The following is a 24,748-nucleotide window of genomic DNA, read 5'->3' on the forward strand; positions in this document are numbered from 1 at the left end:
CATGGAATGTGTTTTACATACCTTGCTTTGTAACTAACAGTTGCAACAGCTAGTGTTGCTGAATATTACGGGTAAAATAAGTAATATAATGAGTTTGTTACTTTATCTTCCTGACCACAATGATAATTGGAACCTAAAATGCTGTATAATTAATTTGATGTTGATGATATATTTCCTTTTTTTAAAATGTGGCTTAAGATGCATTGAATTGTCTTTGTGCAAAAACATCTTATTTTCAAATTATCCTTTTAGAGAGGATAAACTCTTCCCAGATTGAATTTTTGACTGATGAAGAAACACTGTTCCTAAAATACAGTCTCCACCCACTTTTGTCATCTCAGCAACAAACTAAAAGTCGTTACAGGAACAAGCTGACAAACCCTGTATGAAGTAGGAGGAGAACAATAAAAGTAGAACAATCATCTCATTAACCTGGCAGGTCAGGGGATGAAAGCTCAGCAGGCCAGTGGAGCAGGTTGGAGTGGGAAACAGTCAAACAACACAGTGAACTCGCAGCAGGCTGCCGGCCCAGCAAACCCGCAGACTCTAAACAGCCTCCCCCAGCGTAGAAGGGAGGTTTGGGGGAAGGGCTGGGATCAAAGAGAAGCAGGCGACACAGCCAGAGCCGTGTCTGCTCTTTGAGCAAAGATAATGGAATCCTCTCTGGGGTGAAGAGGATGAACACACAGAGAGATTTGAAAACATAACAAACCAGAGCTGATTGGATTCCTTTATTCCATACCTCGAACTCATCAGGCTTGTCCTCAGTTCCAAAGCTCTCTATATTGACTTACAGGGTTAGAAAAATAAGTCAAAGGGTGTCCCGTTGAGGGTTTTGCAAACTGTGGGTTGCACCTCCTTAGTGTGTGAAACCAGTGGATGGAGATTTGCCTGTAAAAAATGAAATGGAAAGGAGGAGGACTTGCAAGTACTAAGGATAAATATTGCTCTCTGAAGTTTTTATCATGTATGCTCATGTGTATTCATATACATGTATGTGTTTGGTATCAGTAAGACATATTTCTTATTGTGGGTCTCAGTCAAACTGCAAAACTCAGCAAAAACTGATCTAGTCTGTCCCATTGCCTTACTGTTGAGGAATACTGAAATCAATTCTAGAAAATGAAGCCTTCAGGGTTAGAGGTTTCATGAAGCTCCCTGACTAATCCTCAGTCAGGGTATTCTTGCATTCCACAAAGGTAGGGAATGTCAGACTCCACCCAGCACCTCAACAAAAGCCATCAAGTCTTCAGGAAAGAGCTCCAGGATCAGGCATTTCATTCTGATGAGGCTAATGCTCTTTGTCAGAAACTGTGGGCAACCTTCCTTTTAAGCCCCCAATTAAGGAGAAGGAATGAAAAAAAAAAAGATAATAGTATGCCTCAAATGTGAGCCTGCCTCTCGGCCACTCTTCATTAGAGAACCCACAAACTGTGGACTCTATTTAAGGAAAGTTTGGGATGGTTTAGGGGGAAAATGAAACACCCCTTTCTCTTTACTCCCAACTTTGCCCTCGTCATTCATACTTATCTCACCTTGATTTATGTCTTGAAATGTTCATCAAATTTAGCCTACAATTTGCTTTAAGATTTAAAAGTTGACAGGGATGAATAAAGGACCAGACAGAGAAAAGAGCAGACACTAAGAGATTCTAGCAGAATGTGAGGATATTCTCCCATCCACTCTAGAAAATCACCAGTGACAAAGCAACCAGATTGATTTCTAAGTCTCAAGGAATCAGAAATGAAACTCAGCTTTGACTGATGAAGCAAGGGTCCTAAACGACAGGCTGTGTTATTTTCGTAAAACATCTAAGAGAATGAAAGGGGCGAGAAAACCATTTGCTGAAAAGATGTCCTGAGTAAAGTCATGTAACAATAAAAAGGCGGATCTCTTCCCACCCAGGGGCAAAAGAAGGTACTAAAGGTTTTCCAATGGTGTGGTCACTAAAAACACCATTTAAAGATGAGCACATTTCTTTATCGCCTCAGAAATCAGAGTAGAGCATCTGAAACCTAAGCTGTAGGAAATCCTGCTGCTCAGATGAACTATCCACTGTGACGCTGAAATAGCCCTATCACTTTCAGAGCAGGAGGCTGCCTGGCTTAACCCTCCCGGGCATTCAGTTCAGTGAAACAGACATTCCCTCAGCTGTATCAGAGACACGCATGTTAGCTGTAATTACGGTCTGCTAATCTGGTGCAGCCTTAGTCAAACAAACAGAATCAGCACGTTATCATTAGGATGGCCACTCAGTCTCTCTCTCACTGGTCTGGGACAGAGAAGACATTTGAAGAGTTGACTTGCTCTTTCCAGCTCTGCCTCCATTTAATCTTCGAGGAGCTCAGTTTCTCCAAAGGAAGAAATGTGTGCCACCCTCCTGTCTCACAGAGTGGCTGGGAAAAACACAATAAAGGCAGTGTTCAAACATGTCATAACTGGGCACGGAATTGCTGTGCATGAATGTGTCCCCTCCCACCCCCTCTTTTCCATCTACCCTGGGAAACTGGCATGGAATGGGGCGCATTCTCTTCTTTTTCTGTGCTTGCTTTTCCCAGGTCTCCTCTCCTTTCAGTTAGGCAAGTCTGAAGCCTTGGGAACATGCTGTCATAGTTTAGATGCAGAGGAGTATTTAAAGTTAAGTGACTGGTTTCTTTTTTTTTTTTTCCATTTATTTTTATTAGTTGGAGGCTAATTACTTTACAATATTATAGTGGTTTTTGCCATACATTGACATGAATCAACCACGGATTTACATGTATTCCCCATCCCTATCCCAAGTGACTGGTTTCTTGAAGAGTCCCTAATTCTTAATCAGAAAAGTGAATCTCCAACAGTGGGAATTTCCAGTTAGCGGGAAGCTGGATGAAGAAAATGAAAGCAAAGGGAAGTCGGATATTAGAGGTAACTTGAGGAAAGGTCTTGTCAATAGTTCCTTCAGATTTTACCATAACAGACAAGGCTTAACCTCATTTGTAAGCCCTTCCTCTGCACTTGTCTTTTTCCTTCTTCCCTCCCTACTGTCAACCCTTCTTCCTTCCTTTTTTGAAATATGATGTTTTTTAGAGCAGTTTTAGGTTTACAGCAAAACTGAGGGCAAGGTACAGAGATTTCCCATGTCTTCCCTGCCACCACACCTGCATAGCTTCTCTTGTTATCAACATCAGTCAATAGAATGGTAATTTTTTTTTTTAAACCAAAGATTTCTGTTGACACAGAATGATTACCCAAGTCCACAGTTTACCTTAGGATTCATCCTGGGTATTATATATCTATAGGTTTGGACAAATGTATAATGACATATATTAATCATTAAAATGTCATACAGAGTATTTTCACTGCCTAAAATACTCTGTCCTCTGCCTTTTCATCTCTCTCCTGCTGTTTCCTCTGGCAACCACTGATCTTATTGCCCCCATTTTTGCTTTTTCAAGAATGTCCTGTAGTTGGAAGAGTGTCCTGTCGTTTCACAGTTTTGTGTTTTAAATTTCAGATTGATTGCTTTCACTTAGTAACATGTATTGAAGTTTCCTCCATGTCTTTTCATGGACTGATAGCTCATTTCTTTTTTTAGCACTAAATAATATCCCATTGCTTCTCTGGTAGCTCAGCTGGTAAAGAATCCTCCTGCAATACAGGAGACCCCGGTTTGATTCCTGTGTCGGGAAGATCTTCCAGAGAAGGGATAGGGTACCACTCCAGTATTCATGGGATTCCATGGGGGCTCAGACAGTAAAGAATCTGCCTGAAATGTGGGAGACCTGGGTTTGATCCCTGGGTTGGGAAGATCCCCTGGAGGAGGGCCTGGCAACCCACTCCAGTATTTGTGCCTGGAGAATTCCATGGACAGAGGAGGCTGGCAGGCTACAGTCCATGGGCTTGCAAAGAGTGGAACATGACTGAGCAACTAACCCTTTCACTTTCACTCATGAATGTAGACTGTCTTTTCATTTACTTAGTTCTTTGATTTTGTTTATCAGAGTTTTGTAGTTTTCCTCAGTCATCTTGCACATATTTTGTTAGATTTGTTTTAATACCTAAGTGTTTCATTTTTGGAGGGTACTAGTATAAATGATGTTATGTTTTTAATTGCAAATTCCATTTGTTCATTCTTGGTTTGTAGGAAATCAATTGACTTTTGTGTATTAACCCTGTATCCTGCACTTTCCTCCATTTTTATCAATTATTTATAAATGTCTACCGTGTGGTAGCAGTCTGTACTCCGGAAGCTCAGAGTTTAGTGAGCAAGGGAGATAGATAAGTATAAAAGTTAAAAGCATGTGTGATCAGTCCAGTATCATTTCATGGGTTTTACAATTAGCTACTGACATTCGATCTTCTGGGAAGATGACACAGCAGGAGATGAAATATGTGTTTCTTGGGTTGTATCATCCTGTCTGTGCTTTTCAAGGACTGTTGAACGTCCCACACCTTCTAAGTATTCTGTGTATATATATATTTTTAACTAGAGTATAATTGATTTACAGTGTTGTGTTCATTTCTGCTGTGCAGTGAAGTGAATCAGCTATACGGACACAGCTCTCCTTTCCCGCTTGGACTTCCCCACCCCATTTCACCTACCTAGGTCATCACAGAATACTGAGCTGAGCTCCTTGGGCGATACAGCAGGTTCTCACTCGCTATCTGTTTTACACATGATAGTGTATATATGTCTATCCCCATCTCCCAGTTTGTCCCGCCCTTCCCTTCCCCGCCTGTGTCCATATATCCGTTCTCTTTGTCTCCATATCTATTCATGTCCTACAAGTAGGTTCATCCGTACCATTTTTCTAGGTTTCACATATAGTTGTTATTTATATCCACATGTATATATCCACATATATGTGATATTTGTTTTTCTCTTTCTGAACCTTCTTATTCTGGTAAGTTTCTAAAAATTACATACTTGAATTCAGTTACATTAAAGACTTTAACTTTGTTCTACTTTTGATGGTCACTTTTTCATTGTTTCTTTACATCCTAAGTTTTTAAGAGAACTTTAAAAACCAAACTTAAAGAACTTCATGATGAGCTAGGAATTTAAAGCTTTTTAATTAAAACAGAAAAGGTATTTTAGAAGAGACTCATGCACACTTTTTCTATATTTTTTTTCCTAAAAAAAAAAACTATTTTTGTCACATTCTTTCCTTAAAAATAAATTTGCCTCTTGAAGATAAATAAAAAAACAAACAAAAAGCTATCCCCCAACAAAAACCCCAAATGTGGTTATAAGGGACATATGAAAGAGGTCCTTCTAACTGGACCTTGGTGGTCCAGGGAGACTTTTTGGAGAGGTATGATGTGAGTCTTATAGTCTTATATTAGCCTCAGCCTTGCAATTTTTTAATGGCTGAGTTTTGTTTGTTGTGCAGTGCCAAGATAATTTTGATTCACAGAGATAAATCGTTGCAAGTAGTGACAGTTTTAAAATGCCTTATCTCAGGATGCTCTTTTATAAAAAGACATGGAAGAGAAGGTCGACACAAAAATGAGATTCTGGCTTGAGTGACTCTGAGGATGACAGCACCAACACCCAAAACTGAATACATGCCAGAGGGTAATTTCCAGGAAAAGTTCAGCTTCTGACATTTTGTGTTTAAGATATTTCACATCAGAAGATAGGAAGCATCCTATGACCATAGAAATAATTGGTTTGTTGAAAATCAAACATGAATATATATATGTTTTAAAGTTGCAAAGCCTCATTTTCCTCTGACATCTTGTGGCCTGCTTTTGATAAAATTTTAATGGTTTGTGTATGAAACTCTTCACTTCTGGAAGTTCATGCAGCTGCTCAGCTTGTTGTTCAGAATTCTGCTGCTTCATCATCTCAGATGAATCTAGACCAATGTCATTTTACATTTAGCCAAGTGAGAATGGTTCTTGTGTCCTTTCTGAATGTTACAAATGTCTAAGTTAGGTCATGCCACTACTCATCTCCCTTATTCAAGCTGAATTAAAATGTGTTTATTTAATGGATGGCTTGTTATTGAGAAAACTGTTCTTGATGTTTCCTAGCAGTAGGACACCATCACTGTTCATTTACTTATTTAAATCCAGTGGAATTAGAGGCTAGGTCCTTCTGCTATTTTTAAGGTAAATGATGTTATTACTTTGCTAGGGCTGCTATAACAAAGTACCTAGGACTCAGTTAGCATCAACTCTCAGTTACTCAGTCACATCCGACTCTGCAATGGCTATTGGCTACAGCCCGCCAGGCTCCTCTGTCCATGGGATTTCCCAGGCAAGAAGTTTGGAGTGGGTTGCCATTTCCTTCTCCAGGGGATCTTCCTGATCCAGGGATTAGGTGGCTTAAATAGTAGATGTTTATTTCTCATAGCCTGGAGAATGGAAGTCCAAGATTAAGATCAAGGTCAAGATCAAGTTGTCTTGGAACAAGGTGATGGTTTGGTTTCCTCTCGGGCCCTTTTCCTTGGCTTGCAGATAGAGGGCCACCCTCTCCCTGCCTTTTGTCATGGTCTTTTCTCTGTGTGAACCTCCTTGATGTCTGTGTGTGTTAAAATTTCCTCTTATTATGAAGACACTAGTCAGATTGGGTTAGGGCCCTCCTTAATGGCCTTTTTAAAAATTAAGTGTTACTTTAAATATTTTATTTCCAAATATAGTCACATTCTGAGACACAGGTGGGAGGTTAGGACTTCAATACATAAACTTTGGGGGGGGGGGTCACAGTTCAGCCCATGTTATGAGTAAATATTTTGCCTTGGGTATTGTAAAAATGACAATAGATTTAAGTTTTCTGTATAGCTTCACAGCTTCTTCATTTTGTTTGCATTTTCATTTAAGACAGGAAAGATTTTATCCAAACCCATCAGAGAAAAAATGGATAGCTTGGGTCTGTAACAAAGTATCATTTTTGAAAAGCATTTTTAAAAAGCAATAATTGTATATGAGGATATACATGCAAATGTATATGCAAATTTGCCACATGCAAATTAACTGATTGGACCACAGCTTTTCCACATTTAAAATAGAATAAACTTCCCTGTAAAAGCAATACCTGTGTGACGTTTTTAACTTGAGTATTTCTCTCCTTTTTCTTCTACCTCTCCTTCAACAGAATCCACACCAATGTCCACATAACCCTTCTCAAGGGCAGCCGTGTCCACACGGGCCTCAGAAAACTCTCCTTCCTGTATGCCCTCACCCATGTACCAGTGAACAAAGGCGCGCTTGGCAGGCATCAGGTCAAACCTGTGATCTAAGCGAGCTCAGGCCTTAGCAATGGCTGTGGTGTTGCTCAGCATGCACACAGCTGACTGTCCTTTGGCCAGGAGTCTGCCAGGTATCACAGTGGGAGGCTGGTAGCTAATGTCAACTCTGAAGCCAGTGGGGCACCGTTCCATGAACTGGATGGTCCCCTTGGTCTTGATGATAACAGTGGCAGTACTGACAGCTTTGGGAACCAAATCGCCATGGTACAATAGGCAGCGGGCCATGCATTTACCACGGTGAAGGTCACATTTCACCATCTAGTTAGCTGGCTCAAAGCAAGCACTGGTGACCTCTGCTACAGAGAGCCTTTCATGGTAGGCTTTCTCAGCAGAAATGACAGGGGCATATGTGGCCAGGGGAAGTGGCACCAGCTTGGTCTGGAATTCTGTCAGATCAACATTCAGGGTTCTAGGACTTCCCTGGTGGTCCAGTGGTTAAGACTCAACACTTCCATGGCAGCGGGCATAGGTTCTATCCCTGATCAGGGAATTAAGATCTTGCAGTGCAAAAGTGGCCAAAATAAATAAATAAAAACAAACCAACAAAAAAGCACCAGGCATTCAGGGTTCCGTCAAACCTTAGGGAAGCAGTTATGGAGGACAAACCTTGATGTTTAGGTTAGTAAATGTTGGTTACTCAATATCAAGCTTTCTAAGACAGACGTCATAGGTGCCCTCATTGTCTACCATGAAAGCACAGCCAGACTGCTTCAGGAGGCGTGGGTGGTGATGATGGAGTTGTAGGGTTCAACTACAGCTGTGGAAACCTGGGGTCACTGAGTAAATGGAGAACTCCAGCTTGGACCTCTTGGCATAATCAAGATATTCCACCAGCACGGAGGTGAGCCTAGAACCAGTTCTCTCGGTGGAGAACCGAGGAGCCTTGCAGACCTGTGACTGGTCAGTCAGTTTCTGAGTTTGGTCCATGATGAGGTTAGGGATCCGCTTGCCAGTCAGTTCAGTTCAGTCACTGAGTTGTGTCTGACTCTTTGCGACCCCATGGACTGCAGCACGCTAGGCTTCCCTGTCCATCACCAACTCCTGGAGCTTGCTCAAACTCATGTCCATTGAGTCGGTGATGCCATCCAACCATCTCATCGTCTGTCGTCCCCTTCTCCTCCTGCCCTCAATCTTTCCCAGCATCAGGGTCTTTTCCAATGAGTCAGTTCTTTCCATTGGGTGGCCAAAGTATTGGAGCTTCAGCTTCAGCATCAGTCATTCCAATGTATATTCAGGACTGATTTCCTTTAGGGAGGACTGGTTGGATCTCCTTGCAGTCCAAGGGACTCTCAAGAGTCTTCTCCAACAACACAGTTCAAAAGCATCAATTCTTCTGTGCTCAGCTTTCTTTATGGTTGAACTGTCACCTGGCCAGTGGTGTACTGAAAAAACGTTGGGCATAGTTACTGGCAACATCTTCCTTGTCTGTGATGAGCTGCTCAAGGTGGAAGAGCTGGCGGTACGTGCCTGTGCGAACTTCATCAATGACTGTGAGTTCCAGGTCTGCAAAACTGCCCTAGGCACATGCCTCCCAGCACTTGTCTCTGTGAAGAAGATGTTGAAGGAGTCATCTCCTACCCCAGTGGTCTTGTCACTTGGCATCTGGCCATTGGACCGGGTGCCGTGTTCCAAGCGGTAGAGCTACCAGCCAGCAATGCTGATCTGGACACCATCCTGGCCAGCATGGATGGAGATGCACTGATAGAGTTGTTATTTTATGGCTGCCCAGGGATGGCAGAGAGGAGAAAGCGAGGTTGTTGCTTCTTACAGAGCAACTCATTGGCAGTAGATGTAAGAGAACTGGCTTTGTTTATATTCTTGAAGGGACTCAGAACCACGCCTTCCCTCCTCCACTGGAAAAAGGGAGGGAAATCGTCTCTTCTGGAACATGTCATACGTAATGCAGTATTACTCAGTCTTTTTGCTGACCCAAAATGTAGACTCATAAGAGGGATATTACATAGCCACAACAAATGAATGGCTTACTAAGAGCTCGAGTTGTGAAATCTCTTACTTAAAAGCTGTATGACTTTGTCCAAACTAAGGATATTGCCTAAGCCACTTTAAAACAGAGATCTCTATAATACCATGACCCGAGAAGAGAGAAGGGTATTTTTCTCTCCTGTATCAGCTCACAGTGAGGTAATGCACAGAGTGGGAGGGGCAGATCAGTCTGTCCTTAAAAGACAGCTTCCATCTCTGGGTCCATCATGGCTGTTGCAGTTCTTGCCATCACACCTTCATCTCAGCCATCGGGAACAGAAAAAGGGGAAAGAAAAGCTCACCTATATTTCTTTTAATGTCTAGGCTTGGCATATAAGTTCACATATATCCCATTGGTAAACAAGTCATATATACTCATTTAGTTGCAAAGATGGTGGAAAAATGTAACCTCTAATTATGTGGTCATGGGTACAGATAAAACGCGGGGTTTTGTTAATAAAGGAATAGAAGAATAATGAATATTGTTTTATGTCTTGGGTCCTGCAAAAGTGGAGCCTAAGCAAGGACTTGGATATAGCAAGTTCAAGTGCCTTTACCTGAGGACCGAAGCTATAAATCCCAGGAAACAGAGTGAGGAAGTGAGAAGAGTAAGACAAGAAAAAGAGAGAGTCAATAAAGGGTATGCTACCCAGATAGAAATCACTGTGGTCAAATGAGACTCATTTACTCTGAGGATTATCTGTAGAACCACGTAGAATGTGGCTCAGCAGTCCATGGGGTCACAGAGAGGCAAATATGACTTAGTGACTGAACAACAACTGAATTGTTCAGTTAAGGGTGGGGAGGCTGGGGCATTTATCTACTGACTTCCATCCCTTATCATTTATTAACTCTCCTGTACTTCCAGGCTATAGCCCTGCTTAGACGGTATAAGACTGAAGCCAGAGCGTTGCAATATTCATGCAACCATTCACAATAGTGGTACAAATGTCAAATGGGCCAAAGGGACGTGGCCCAGGGCATCTTCGGTGTCTGCTCCTAAGTGGAAGAAAACCTCTTGAGTGAAAGTTGCTCAGTCGTGTCCGACTCTTTGCGACTTCATGGACTGTAGCCAGCCAGGCTCCTCTGTCTATGGGGATTCTCTAGGCAAGAATACTGGAGTGGGTTGTCATGCCCTTCTCCAAGGGATCTTCCCAACCCAGGGATAGAACTCAGGTCTCCTGCATTGCAGATGGATTCTTTACCATCTGAGCCACCAGGGAAACCTCTTGACCTTTGTCCTAAATATGTCAGTGATGGATAACTGGGAAAGAAGAGAGAAACAAAGCTCTCTCAGGTTATTTAAGGAGGAAAAAACTTGGTTTGATCTCTTAGAGATAAGGAAATGACAGCAAAAACCTAGATGGCTGGGGAGGAGATTTTGTGCCTGGAAATTGTGGGAGCTAACTAAGGTACTAGTATTAGTTATTTGGTGCTAGTCCTGGAGGACCTTGAATATCATTCTGGAAAGTTTAAATTGGATATTATAGATAAGTATATAGATTTTGAATTTCTAAAAATAAATACTTCTGTAACATGTGGGTTTGTTGGGAGAGCCTAGAGGCAGAAGACTAGTTTTGAGATGGTTACGGTGATCTAAGCATGAGATGATGAAAGCTGAAACTAAGGTGAGGCTAGTATGGAGAACCAGGAAGAAAGTTTTCAATTTAAAAGAGAAAGGATAGAGAAGGATACAATGGGGAAGGGTAACAGGGTCAAAGAAGGTAAAAGTAAGAAAATGGAATGACACAGGGGAGATGAGGGAGATTGGTGTGGGGGGACAATGACTGCATTGTTTCCATGAAGCTTACTTTAAAATGTGAAGAATTAAAATGTAAAGAAATTAAGTAATATGAAATTTTCTAACCAGAAAATATCCCTGGACAATCACAGGAAAATGGAGGAGTATGGTGGCAAATCAGATCATCATGGAGTGTTGACAGGTATCAGGAAGTTACCAAAGTTACATTTTGACATTTTACACCAGGTAGACTTTAGAGTTGGTCATTAACTCTTCAGTTTGTTTTCAAATCTCCTTACTTGGTCCAAATCTTTCTAGTTCAGAATAAGTATAGGACTTAAATACAGAAAATTATAAGTAGTATTTTAATCTAAATTATTCAGATCTAATTCCTTCCAGAAAATATAATATACACAAAATATTTATGCTACTATTTGGTTTTCAAAGCACCCAAAGGAGGAAAGGTTATCATTATTAAATGATCAAAACACTTGCTATTTCTTACCAAAGAAAATAAAAGCCTTATTACAGTTTAACACATTATTGACCAGGGATTTTTGCAGAAGCTAACGCCTATGGTGTTAATACATCTCTGATCAATAATGTGTTAAAATACTGAAAACAATACATTTTAGGCCAAACTGCATGTGACCAATTTCTCCATTTTACCATTTTAGGACAAAACCTTTAAAAAAATACTTTAAAAGTTACAGATGAGTTGCAAGAAAATTACAAAAATTTCTTGAGTACCTTTAATCCAGATCTGCTATTTCCCACGTTTACCTTATCACTCAGAGTCCCTTGGACGGTAAGGAGATCAAACCAGTCAATCCTACAGGAAATCAGTCCTGAATATTCATTGGAAGGACTGATGTTGAAGCTGAAACTCCAATACTTTGGCCACTTGATGTGAAGAACTGACTCATTGGAAAAAACCCTGATACTGGGAAAGATTGAAGGCAGGAGGAGAAGGAGGCAACAGAGGATGAGATGGTTGGATGGCATCACCAACTTGATGGACATGAGTTTGAGCAAGCTCCAGGAGTTGATGATGGATAGGAAAGCCTGGCATGCTGCCGTTCATGGGGTCACAAAGAGCTGGACATGACTGAGCAACATTTATAATATATATTGAGTGAGTGAAGTCACTCAGTCATGTCCAACTCTTTGCGACCCCATGGATTGTAGCCTACCAGGCTCCTCCGTCCATGGGATTTTCCAGGCAAGAATACTGGAGTGGGGTGCCATTTCCTTCTCCAGGAGATCTTCCCGACCCAGGGATTGAATCCGGGTCTCCCGCATTGTAGGTAGATGCTTCACTGTCTGAGCCACCAGGGAAGTCCTGTGTAATATATATTACTGTTAATTTTTCCCTAAATTATATAAAAGTTAGTTATAGATATCATATCTTTTTATTTCTAAATACTTCAATATGTATTTCTTAATAAGGACATTTTCTCACATAACCACAGTTCAATGGTCACATTTAGGAAGTTTAGTGCTATGATATAATACACTGTCAATATTCAAATTCTGCCAGTTATTCAATAATGTTCTTTAAAGCATCCTCCCTTGCTTTCAATATCCAGTATAGGGTCACTCGTTGCATTTAGTTGTCATATCTCTTTTAGTCTCCGTATTACTTATCTATTACTGTGTATGAGTTACTCCAAAATTTAAACTTAAAATAATAAATATCAACTATATATTAATCCTATATCCTGCAACTTTACTGACTTCACTTATTAGTTCTAATAGATTTTTTGGTGGAGACTTTAGTGTTTTCTACATATAGTATCAAGTCATCTACAAATGAATTGTAGGTCCCTGGTGGCTCAGACGGTAAGGAATCTACCTGCAATGCAGGAGAGTTGGGTTCGATCCCTGCGTGGGGAAGATGCCCCAGAAAAGGAAATGGCAATCCACTCCAGTATTCTTGCCTGGGAAATTCCATGGACAGAGGAACCTGGCAGGCTATAATCTATGGGGTCACAAAGAGCCGGATACAACTGAGAGATTCACCATTTCAGTTTCACTTTCATCTGCAGATAGGGACAGTTTTACTTCTTTTTTTCCAATTTGGATGCTTTTATTTCTTTTTCTGGCCTGATTGGTGTGGCTAGGACTTTCAATACTATGTTAAATGGAAGTGTCAAAATTGGGCATCCTTGTTTTGTCCTTGATTTTAGAGGAAAAGCTTTCAACTTTTCATCATCGCATGTGGTGTTAGCTGTAGGTTTCTCATATATGGCCTTTATTATGTTGAGATATGTCCCCTCTATAGGACTTTAGATGAGAGTTTATGTTATAAATGGATGTTGAATTTTGCCAAATGCCTTTTCTGCATCTTTTGAGATGATCATGGCTCAGAGTCAGAGAGTAAAGAATCTTCCTGCAGTGTAGGAAACTCAGGTTCAATCCTGGGTCAGGAAGATCTCCTGGAGAAGGGAACAGCTACCCACTTCAGTATTCTTGCCTGGAGAATTCCGTGGACAGAGAAGCCTGGTGGGCTACAGTTCATGGGGTCACAAAGAGTTGGACATGACTGAGTGACTAACACCCTCACTTTTCATTTTGAGATGATCATGATTTTTATCCACCCTTTTGTTAATATGGTGTGTCCCATTGATTGATTTGCAGATATTGCATCCCTGGAATAAATCCCACTTGATCAAGGAGTGTGATCATTTTTATATATTGTTGAATTCAGTTTGCTGATATTTTGCTGATTATTTTTGCATTTATATTCCCCAGAGATGTCGGCCTGTGATTTTCTTTCAAGTAGTATCTTTGTCTGGTTTTGGTATCAGGGTAATATGACATCAAAGAATAAATTTGGGAGTGTTCCCTCCTCTTCAGTTTTTTGGAATACTTTGAGAAGGATAGGCATTAGTTTTTCTTTATATGTTTGGTAGAATTGCCCTGTGAAGTTGTCCAGTCTTGTACTTTTGTTTGCTTGGAGTTTTTTGATTACTAATTCTTTTTTTTTTTTTTTTTACCAAGCTGTGAGGCACATGGGATCTGACCAGGGATTGAACTTTATCCCCTGCATTGCAAGGTAGATTCTTAACCATTGTACCACCAGGGAAGTCCCCAAAAGCATTTAGTTTTTTAACCAATAAACATTGCACTAGTTCAGAGTTTCCTAAGTTGTTTTGGCTCATGGTACCATTAGTGTCTCAATAATTTTTTCCCACAACCTCCCAGGCCAAAAGAAATACCTAACAGTTTCAATTGTTTTTAGGTTTAAACACCTTAGTAAGTGTTCATGTTTTAACAACCAAGTAGTCATTTATAAAGCATGAAAGTGAAAGTGAAAGTCGCTCAGTCACTCTTTGTGACCTCATGGACTGGGGCCTGCCAGGCTCCTCTGTCCATGGAATTCTCCAGGCAAGAATACTGAAGTGGGTAGCCATTCCCTTCTCCAGAGTATCTTCCCAACCCAGGGATTGAACGCAGGTCTCCCGCATTGCAGGCGGATTCTTTACTATCTGAGCCACCAGAAAATCCCTTTATAAAGCATATATATATATATATATATATATATATATGCTTGAATAAAAAGTGTTTAGTTTCATTTTGAATAGACAGTTACTAACAGGATGTGTGTACCTACTGGGCACAGTCCAGCTTCACTAACCTTGGACTGTCCGGACATTGCACTTTCATTTCCTGTTACCCATTGATTTTCATGTGGTCCTTGCTTTTTATTGCAGCAATCATGGAAAGCCCAGCTTTGCAAGGAAAGAAATGTCTTTGGAAGGAATGTAGCATGATCTAATGAGAATGTGAGTCACTTCAAGGGTAGTAGTATCTGACAGATGCTGCTATGCTGTCCTTGAAAATTTAAAATATCTTGTTGGGTCTCCTAGATTACCTCGGTCATAGTTTGGGAACTCCAGTACCAGCTGGTGGAAGATTAAAAGAGAAATAAGGAGACCAATTATACTACTGCATGTAGACACGTGGTCAAGTAGGTATTCCATAAGGTAGAGTATCACAATCAATTGCAGTGGGCATTTTTTTTTTTTGTCTGTTTGATTTTGGTATTTGAAGCCCTGATTTGTGGTTGTGTTTTTGCTGGACCGGTTCTGTGGTGTGATTTTGGCTGTGGATTTTGGCTGTGGTTTCAGCCTCCCACCGCCTTTTTTTCTCATTCTGAGCACAGTTCTCTAGTCTTCCTGAGAATGTGCAAAACCTCATATTCTTCCAATAAATTTCTTTCTCTGTTTGTCAGCCCAACTACTCAAAGTTGGGACAAATAAAAAGGAATGTGACCCAAGATTTCCTGGAAGAGAGGCAAGATTATAGAGGGTGTATTGGACTGATGTCACCAGGCAGAAGGCACATCTCACTACTTCCTCTCCTTGCTTTCTGATGACATCAGAGGTCTGTGATAAATGTTAGGCAGATGAGAGGATGAATTTTAGGTAGAGTTATCCAAGTAGGGGAAATAATGATGCACAAGATTTGCTTAGATGATAGATGCTTTTGGTAAACTCAGAAGTCATTAAATTTTTGGTTTTCACTAGCAAATATTCCAGAAGGTCAGATCTAGAGGCATGTATTAGGAAACTAAATATCTGGCTCAGAAAGCAAGGGGAAATGAAAGCAGTGTCTACCTTCCTTACTCATGAAGCAGGTTAATGAATGAAACTCAGAAAGGCCTCTTTGAAAGAGGAAATGAACAACATCAGGAAATGGAATTCTAGAAGCATGTCATGAAGAAAACATTGTATCAGAAAGAACTGCTCTACTGTTTTGAATTCATGTAAGTTCCTCAAGATGAAAAAGCAGGTTTGGAGATACACCAAGCAGAAGACATTAGCCTTTCCTTGTTTCAATAAAATAGAATAGGACATGAGTTTTTAGCATATGAACTCTCAGTGAAATAGATGAAATCCATAGTTCTGAAGTTGACATGTTGTTTGGCTTCCATGAAATGAAGCAGTTTCTGATGTGATTCATTTTGTCCTTGGTGAGTGAAATCATGATGTCATGTATACATGCCATTGTTAGGTACACACAGGCTTGTGAGATTTCCATGCCCATAGGAAAGCTATGTGGTGGCAGTAGTTGGCACAAGAGCCTTTCAAATAGTAAGCAACATTATAATTTATATTACTTCTTCCAGAATAATGAGTGATTAGAGCAATGCTCTTAAAGGCACATGATTGACCTTAACGTGAAATATCCCATTTCACATTATCCTTTCAGTATCTCATTTCACATATCATTATCACATTATCATCATTTCTCAAAACTCAGTTTAAAACCAATTGCCTAACTTGTTTTAATTATGCTTTAGGGTTCTAATATCCACCCATCTTGTTGACCTATATGATGTTGTTATTTAGTTGCCAAATTGTGCCCAACTGTTTTGAGATCCCAAGGATTGTAGCCCACCAGATTCCTCTGTCCATGGGATTTCCCAGGCAAGAATATTGGAGTGGGTTGCCATTTCCTCCTCCAGGGGATTTTCCTGACCCAGGGATTGAACCCATGTCTCCCTCGTCTCCTGCATTGGCAGGCAGATTCTGGTATGCTTTATGTAAGCTGTGTTGTCTGTGTTCTTATAAATCAGGTTCTTGTATACCAACTCTTTCTCTCCACCATGGATAGAAGCTAGTTTTTTTTTTTTTTTTTTTTTTGGTTTCTTTTTTTTTAAATAACATTTTTTTCCTTTATTTATTTATTTTTCTTTTCAGTGGGTTTTGTCATACATTGACATGAATCAGCCATAGATTTACACGTATTCCCCATCCCGATCCCCCCTCCCACCTCCCTCTCCACCCGATTCCTCTGGGTCTTCCCAGTGCACCAGGCCCGAGCACTTGGCATACCACCTGGGCTGGTGATCTGTTTCACCATAGATAATATACATGCTGTTCTTTTGAAATATCCCACCCTCACCTTCTCCCACAGAGTTCAAAAGTCTGTTCTGTACTTCTGTGTCTCTTTTTCTGTTTTGCATATAGGGTTGTCGTTACCATCTTTCTAAATTCCATATATATGTGTTAGTATGCTTAATGTTCTTTATCTTTCTGGCTTACTTCACTCTGTATAATGGGCTCCAGTTTCATCCATCTCATTTCAGAAGCTAGTTTTATTCAGAAGAGAAAACTCTTGCCCTGTTGCAATATCAGGGGAGTATCATGCTTTTCTACTGTTGAAATTGTGCGTTATGAGGTAATCGGGTGTGAATTTGGGTTAAGATTCAATTACTGGGCTCATTTTTTCTTTCAGAATGAGCAGAGACAGAGAAGGAAACCAGCAGGTTGAGAAGGAGCCCCTGTGAGTTAAAGGAAGTTGTCTGATAAGAGCTGAACACTGATGCCATGAGTCAGACAAGACACACCAGTCTTCCTTTGGGTACTTGGCATAAAACATTTCAGGGAAACATTCTTATTCCTTTAGCAAATGGACGTGGGCAGAACGTCCTCACAATTGATAGCAATCTGCGTTTCCAGGATTGTATTCTACCGTTTCTTCCTACGCAGTCTAAACAACCACTTTATGAAGCTCCTCATGGTTTTCTCTCCTTGCCGGGACCTTCTGTGACTCTTCTTTGCTTCTGCAATGTTTCTTTAACAATACCCTTAATCTTCTTCCTCTTTGCATGCGTGCTTAGTCTATTCAATCATGTCTGACTCCTTTATGACCCTATGCACTGTGGCCCTCCAGGCTCCTCTGTCCATGGGATTTTCCAGGCAAAAATACTGGAGTAGGTTGCCATGCCCTCCTCCAGGGGATCTTCCCCACCCAGTGATTGAACCCATGTCTCCTGCATTTCCTGCATTGCAGGTGGATTCTTTACCCACTGAGGAACCTGGGAAGCCCTCTTCCTCTTTAGTGTGGTGTTACTTGTTCCATCAATGGTGCCCCCACAAAGCTTGCTTCATAACTCTGTAAAGGCATATAATTAACCACTCAGTTGTGTCTGACTGTGACCCTGTGGACTGTAGCCTGCCAGGCTCCTCTGTCCATGGGATTCTCCAGGTAAGGAGACTAGAGTGGGTTGCCATTCCCTTCTCTAAGGCATCTTCCCAATCCAGGGATCGAACCCAGGTCTCCTACATTGCAGGTAGATTCTTTACCCTCTGAGTCACCAGGGAAGCCCCTGTAAAGGCATAGGGTCTGATTTATTGTACTGTTTCTGTTTGTGTTGTATCTTCATGGGCAGAGTCTATTGCTTAGTCATTTTTGTTCTTGCCATATTACAGGCACACTCAAAATATCAAGTTGAATCCTATATATTCTTGTATCAATGGCCATACCTATTGTTTAGAATATTTTAAACTTAAAAATCCTATGTTTGTCTTGATTTTCATGTTTGTAGTCATGTCATTTGCTCTGCTGTAAGTGGTCTATGGAGACAGTCACTTAAATTCAGTGAACACTTTGTTTCATCTATTAAAAGTTGTATTTTTCTACATGACTGCTAACATGTCTCACATCCTGTTTTTTTTTTTTTTTAATTTATTTACTTGGCTGCATCAGGTCTTAGTTGTGTCATGTGGGATCTAGATCCCTGAAAAGGGAACGAACATGGTCCCCTTGCATTGGGAATGCAGGGTCTTAGCCACTGGACCACCAGGGAAGTCCCCTAAGACGTCTGACTTATATCCTTGGTTTGTAATCAGGCCTTTCACTGTGATCCTGGATGAATTACTTAGTCTCTTTATGACATGAAGAAAACACTGGGAAATTCAGAAGGTGGTTGTGAATATTAAATGGGATAACGTCTGGAATGCATTTCGATTGGTTCAGTAAATAAATGTTTATTGAGCAACTGTGTAGGTGCCAGGAACTGTGCCAGGCACTAGAGATGCCACAGATACAGTCTCAAGTCTGGGACAAGCTACAGCCTAGAAGCCTTGCCTGGTACATAATATGGACTCAGTAACTGCTTATTTCCTTCTTTCTTTCTCTCTGTGGCCTATCAGATGTTTCATGCTGGTGTTTGGACTGGAATGGGGAGACAGCTTTACATTTTGCATTTACTTGCCACATAATCTTTAAATGCAGTAACAAACCTTACTTCAAGAGGTAAAGCTAAAGTACAAGTCATTTCTTAATAGCGAAAGGGATGGTGTCATTTGGGAAGAACAAGGTTAGATAAGAGCAGCCCTCCATCAGATGGGAGTTGCGTGCTCTCGGAAGAAGAATGTTGTGGGAGTGACTGGCTCCATGCTGTCTCAGCCCGAGAACAGCATTCAAGATTTTCTTATAAAGAAAAAAAAAGTCATTTCTGTTTCATTAGCAAAGCAAACCCAGTGACTAATTTTCTTAACGCATCAGTTTTATACTTGTGTTACACACCATAAAACATTTGCTTAAGAAGTTTATGCTGGTATTTTCAAAACAAGCCATCCAGTACACTTGGCCTCCGGAAAACTGCCCACACTGTTTAAACATGTACACTGGCCAATCTGTTTGGACACATCCATCCTGCCTTACTGGTTTGCCCCACTTCACTTCATTTACCGTCTTGTCTCTGCGTCAGTTATTTACATGTACATCAAGTTATGGCTGGATGATGGGAGATTCCTTACTGAAGAGGAGCAATCCAGTGATTTATTCACAAAGATGTACTTAACCGTTCAAAAATTTTAATATACTGAGATAAGAAAATCAGAAAATGCTGAACTTCCTTTTTAAAGCATCAACTGTTGTCCGTTGTGGAGTTTGGCTAAGTGTTAATATAGTGAGTTATACCAATAACATATGATGAACAATTAACTCTCAAAGTAGGGGAAGGAATTCTTGGTAGAAGAATCTTCAAAAGCATAGAGTTAAAAAGGAGTATTCAAGGATGTCACAAATGTATCAACAGGAGGAATGTAAAGTGGGCAGTGAAGCTGGTACCGCTGATTGTGCATGCTCACTCAGTTGTGTCCGACTCTTTGTGACCCCATGATCTATAGCCAGCCAGGCTCCACTGTCCCTGGGATTTTCCCAGCAAGGATACTGGAGTGGGTTACCACTTCCTCCTCCAGGGGAGCTTCCCTGATCTAGGGATCGAACCCATGTCTCCTGCATTGGTAGGCAGATTTTTACCACTGAGCTATCTGGGAATCCCACCACTGACTGTTCAGTTCAGTTCAGTTGTTCAGTCATGTCTGACTCTTTGTGACTCCATGAATCGCAGCACGCCAGGCTTCTCTGTCCATCACCAACTCCCAGAGTTTACTCAAACTCATGTCCATCGAGTCGGTGATGCTATCCAGCCATCTCATCCTCTGTCGTCCCCTTCTCCTCCTGCCCTCAATCCCTCCCAGCATCAGGGTCGTTTCCAATGAGTCAACTGTTCGTATGAGGTGGCCAAAGTATTGGAGTTTCAGCTTCAGCATCAGTCCTTCCAATGAACACCCAGGACTGATCTCCTTTAGGATGGACTGGTTGGATCTCCTTGCAGTCCAAGGGACTCTCAAGAGTCTTCTCTAATTCCACAGTTTAAAAGCATCAATTCTTTGGCACTCAGCTTTCTATATGCATTATGTCACATCATTACCACAACCCCCTCTTGGACCTCCCTCCCTAATCCTACAACCCTCTAGGTCATCACAGAGCCCTGAGCTGATCTCCCTGTGCTATAGAGCAGCTTCCCACTAGCATACTCCTTTCCCGATTTGGAACCAGTCTGTTGTTCCATGTCCAGTTCTAACTGTGGCTTCTTGACCTGCATACAGATTTCTCAGGAGGGAGGTCAGGTGGTGGTCTGGTATTCCCATCTCTTTAAGAATTTTCCAGTTTGTTGTGATCCACACAGTCAAAGGCTTTGGTGTAGTCAATAAAGAGGACCTAAATGTTTTCCTGGAACTTTCTTGCTTTCCCAATGATCCAGCAGATGTTGGCAATTTTATCTCTGGTTTCTCTGCCTTTTCTAAATCCAACTTGAACATCTAGAAGTTCATGGTTCACGTACCGTTGAAGCCTGGCTTGGAGAATTTTGAGCATTACTTTGCTAGCGTGTGAGATGAGTGCAATTGTGCGGTGGTTCCATTGGCTGTGCCTGCACAGAAATAGTTCTTTATGTAGTTCTAAGGCGTTGAGACATTGTTTTGTGTGTGGGAACCATTAGATGTTTTTAAGTAGCATGGTGTTAAGTCTTGCATTTCTGTTGATGGTCATTGGTCCGTCTGCCTACCTATCTCTATGCTACCCTTGCCTCTGTGCTGCTATAGCTGTCTGTCAGAACTTTGAGACTTACTGGCCCAAGTACCATTCATGGACTCCAGCTTTAGCAGGTAGAACTTCGAGCCCTAACCCTGGAGCAACATGACATTTAGGATGCACAGCTGGAGGAGAATCTCTATGGTCTTAGTGGAAAGAGGGTGATGACTGTCCTGAAGCCTCAATAAAAAACCACAAGTTTCCTGCGATTTCGTAAGACAGAAGGAAATGTGCTTGCAGCGCTTAGCTTCATTTGCAATTGTGAGGATTCTGTTCCCATGTGAACATTATGCTATTCTTTTTTTTTTTTTTGTAGCTGTGCAATGGGGCACGCAGGATCTTAGTTCTCCAACCAGGGCCTGAACCCGTGACCCTGCAGTGGAAATGCCGAGTCTTAACCAATGGACTGCCAGAGTAGCCCCCATGTGAACCTTATGGATTGACTAACTAGTGTGTTAGTCAATCAAGTGGCACCAGTGTAAACCCGATTCTTTGAAAGAAAGCCAAAACTTTGCTTATTCAGAGAATTGAATAAGTTTGCTCATTGTTTGCTCCCCATTCTGAACCTACCACTTTAAGGGAAGATGCTGAGGAAGTCACAGATGCATGCAAGTCAGGGAGGTCATGGTATACTCCCCAGCAGCTGCTCCCATTGGGAAACAGAAATGTCATAAGGAGAGTTGACCTCAGCCCAAGAATCGGCATGTCTTGTCTAAAAGAAGCAGTTTACTTGCTGGTGATGGGTTTACAAGTGGTATGTGACCCCATCCTAGTCAATGAGATGCAAGAAGAGCTTTCCAGGAAGTGTTCTGAAAGTGCTGGATGAGAAATCAGTCTCTTTTATCTCCAGCTGATTGTGAGCAGGGACCACATAGCTAGATTGTACTGGAAACTGTCTTGTATGCATATTATCTCTCCCTCTTGGACCTCCCTCCCTAATCCTACAACCCTCTAGGTCATCACAGAGCCCTGAGCTGATCTCCCTGTGCTATAGAGCAGCTTCCCACTAGCTATCTGTTTTACACATGGTAGTATATATATGCTAATCCCACTCATCCCATCATCCTCTTCCCCTACTGTGTCCACATGTTCATTCTCTGCATCTGCATCTCTATTCCTGCCCTGCAAACAGGTTTCTCTGTACCATTTTTTTCTAGATTTCACATATATGCATTAAATGTCTGTTTTCCTCTTTGAAGCTATCTTAAGACTTCAAAGTTAAGTTAGGTTAAAGCTCTGAGATGAGAATAAAGACAGAAAGAATCAAGGTCTTGATGTCATGAATGAGCTGTTGAGACAACTGCTCCTGAAACCCATTCTACCTCTAGGCTTTTGTGGTTTAGTTGCTAAGTCGTGTCCGACTCTTAAGACACTATGGACTGTAGCCTGCCAGGCTCCTCTGTCCATGGGATTCTCCAGGCAAGAATACTGGAGTGGGTTCCCATTTCCTTTTTCAGGATAATCAAAACATTTATTTAAACCAAAATACTTTAAATGTTTATTTTTGTATTCCTTTTCTAGTTTATTGTATTACATCACCCTTCTTTCAGAATCATGCATCTCAGCTCTGTTGCTCTCTCCCCCAGTCATCCCCAGAGTCTTAGGTTATTGTTCTGTACTTAGGACACTGACACCTGACTGATGTGTCTTCACTGTTGAAATCCTGCCATCGTCCTGGGTGACTTCAATATCCTCCTCTGTTGTGTCCAGCATCCTTACATCAGGGACTGTGGATCCCTAGTCTGATGACTTTCACCTCCATTTCACCCAGCACTGATTTCTGAAGCCACATTATCTTATTTGCTGTTTAACTTTCTGACCATAAAGTTCTGTTCCCATCACTTCTCCCACCTCTCCCACTTCCTCCCTTTCAGCTAATTCTGTTTTCTGCCTCATCGTACCCTTCCAGCTCTGGCTTCCTTCCAGGTTTCCCATTTGTTCAGTTTCTTCTTAGTTTCACGTTCCTCTCTAAACTGGCCCAGAACCTACATTTCCATATCCCTATTTATCATCCTCTTATCAACACTCTGCTTCTCTTCCCCCTTTGGCCTTCTACTAATATTTTTAATGGAATCAGTTTTTTGTTTACCTTGGTATAATTTTAATCATCATTGATGATAACAACCAAACTTCTTTTTTAATGTATTTTTTATAATTTTGTTTACTTATTTTTGGGTGTGCTGGCTTACCATTGCTGCGAGGGCTTTTCTCTAGTTGCGGCGAGCAGGAGGGGGTACCCTCTTGTTGCAGAGCAGGGGCTCTAGAGCACAGGCTCAATAGTTATAGTACCCAGGCTTAGTTGCTCTGTGGCTTGTGGGATCTTCCTGGACCAGGGATTGAACTCACGTCTCCTGGATTGGTAGGTGGATTCTTCACTACTGAGCCACCAGAGAAGCCCTGATTTTTTAAAAATAATTATTAGCTTTTGTGTGATCTGACCATTATTTTTACAGCTAGTACGCCTGGGCAACGTGTTCCTGGAGTGCTTAGGCCAAATCCACTTAAGTTTGTTATTTTCATCAGGACATTCAGTACTTTTTTTTTTTTTTTCATACTTTTCTCTGATATTGACCATTCAAAACATTTATCTCCTCTTTCAACCTCTGCCCACTTTCTCACTCCCTCATTCTTAGCAGATATCCTGACTGCCTGCTTCATATAGAAAATAGAAGCCTGCGATTTAATTTTTCTCACATGGTCTCATCTCCAACTTTGCTGCCTCTTCCCCCATCTTTCCAAGTTCTGCTTCTGTTTCCAAGGAAGAGGTGCTGCCCCCATCCCCTGAGTGGAGAAGGACCCTCCCGTGGATATTCTTGACCTTTCCAAGTTTGGCCAGCTCTGGAGGTTTACCTGAGAATGAGTCTGATCCACGTGCGTTCTGTGTGTTCACATCCCCCCAGTCTCTGCTCTTGTCTGGAACCTGGCACCTGCTGGCTTGGTCCTGGCAAATTCCAAAGCAGCTGTTTCCTGCGATGCACTTTACCAGGGCAGAGAGTCCACAAGCTCCCCCATCCTCGCCAGCTGAGGGCAGAGGAGTTAGTGGCGTTGTTGAAGGGCTTGTAATTAGCTGCCCTAGGAGAGCCTCCAGCAACGTGTCTGCCAGCTGACCTTTGCTTTCCCGCAATTCTCTGTGACTAAACTCTCACCTCACGCTCCTCTTCAGTGCCCTGATCTCCACTGAGATTAGAATTCCTGGCTGATGTCGTGGTTTCTGTTGCCTTTCACTGCAAAGCAGCTTCTGTAGTCATCTTAAGCAAACAGAAATCTTGGTAGAAGGATGTTGAAAGTTCCAAGAATCACCGACAGAGTGAGGGAAAGGTTTGACAAAAGGCCAAGAAGCAGCGCAACTCTAGAGTCGAAAAGGTAGACAGTACGACAGACATCAGGCTAAGATGCGGGGGCATCGTTGTCACTATTACTGTAACCATGGCACCAGTGATAAAGAACCCGCCTGTCAGTGCAGGAGACGGAAGAGATGCATATTTGATCCCTGGGTTGGGAAGATCCCCAGGAGAAGGAAACGGCAACCCTCTCCAGTACTCTTACCTGGAGAATCCCATGCACAGAGGAGCCTGGCCGGCTGTGGTCCATAGGGTTGCAAAGAATCGGTCAC

General features: G+C 41.6%; 1 long non-coding RNA gene and 1 pseudogene across 1 annotated transcript; both read right to left on the reverse strand.

Moving 5' to 3' along the window:
* Positions 1 to 6,976: 6,976 nt before the first annotated feature.
* Positions 6,977 to 8,942, reverse strand: LOC133049973 (tubulin alpha-1A chain-like; annotated as a pseudogene).
* A 7,981-nt stretch (positions 8,943 to 16,923) lies between these two features.
* LOC133049886 (uncharacterized) lies at positions 16,924 to 24,150 on the reverse strand. Its single transcript, XR_009691488.1, has 3 exons — positions 23,986 to 24,150; positions 23,325 to 23,532; positions 16,924 to 21,508 (listed from the first exon to the last, which is right to left on the reverse strand). It is a non-coding gene; the product is annotated as an uncharacterized LOC133049886 (long non-coding RNA).
* Positions 24,151 to 24,748: the final 598 nt, after the last annotated feature.

This window comes from Dama dama, chromosome 31, assembly GCF_033118175.1.
Source record: "Dama dama isolate Ldn47 chromosome 31, ASM3311817v1, whole genome shotgun sequence".
NCBI classification, from domain to species: Eukaryota; Metazoa; Chordata; class Mammalia; order Artiodactyla; family Cervidae; genus Dama; species Dama dama.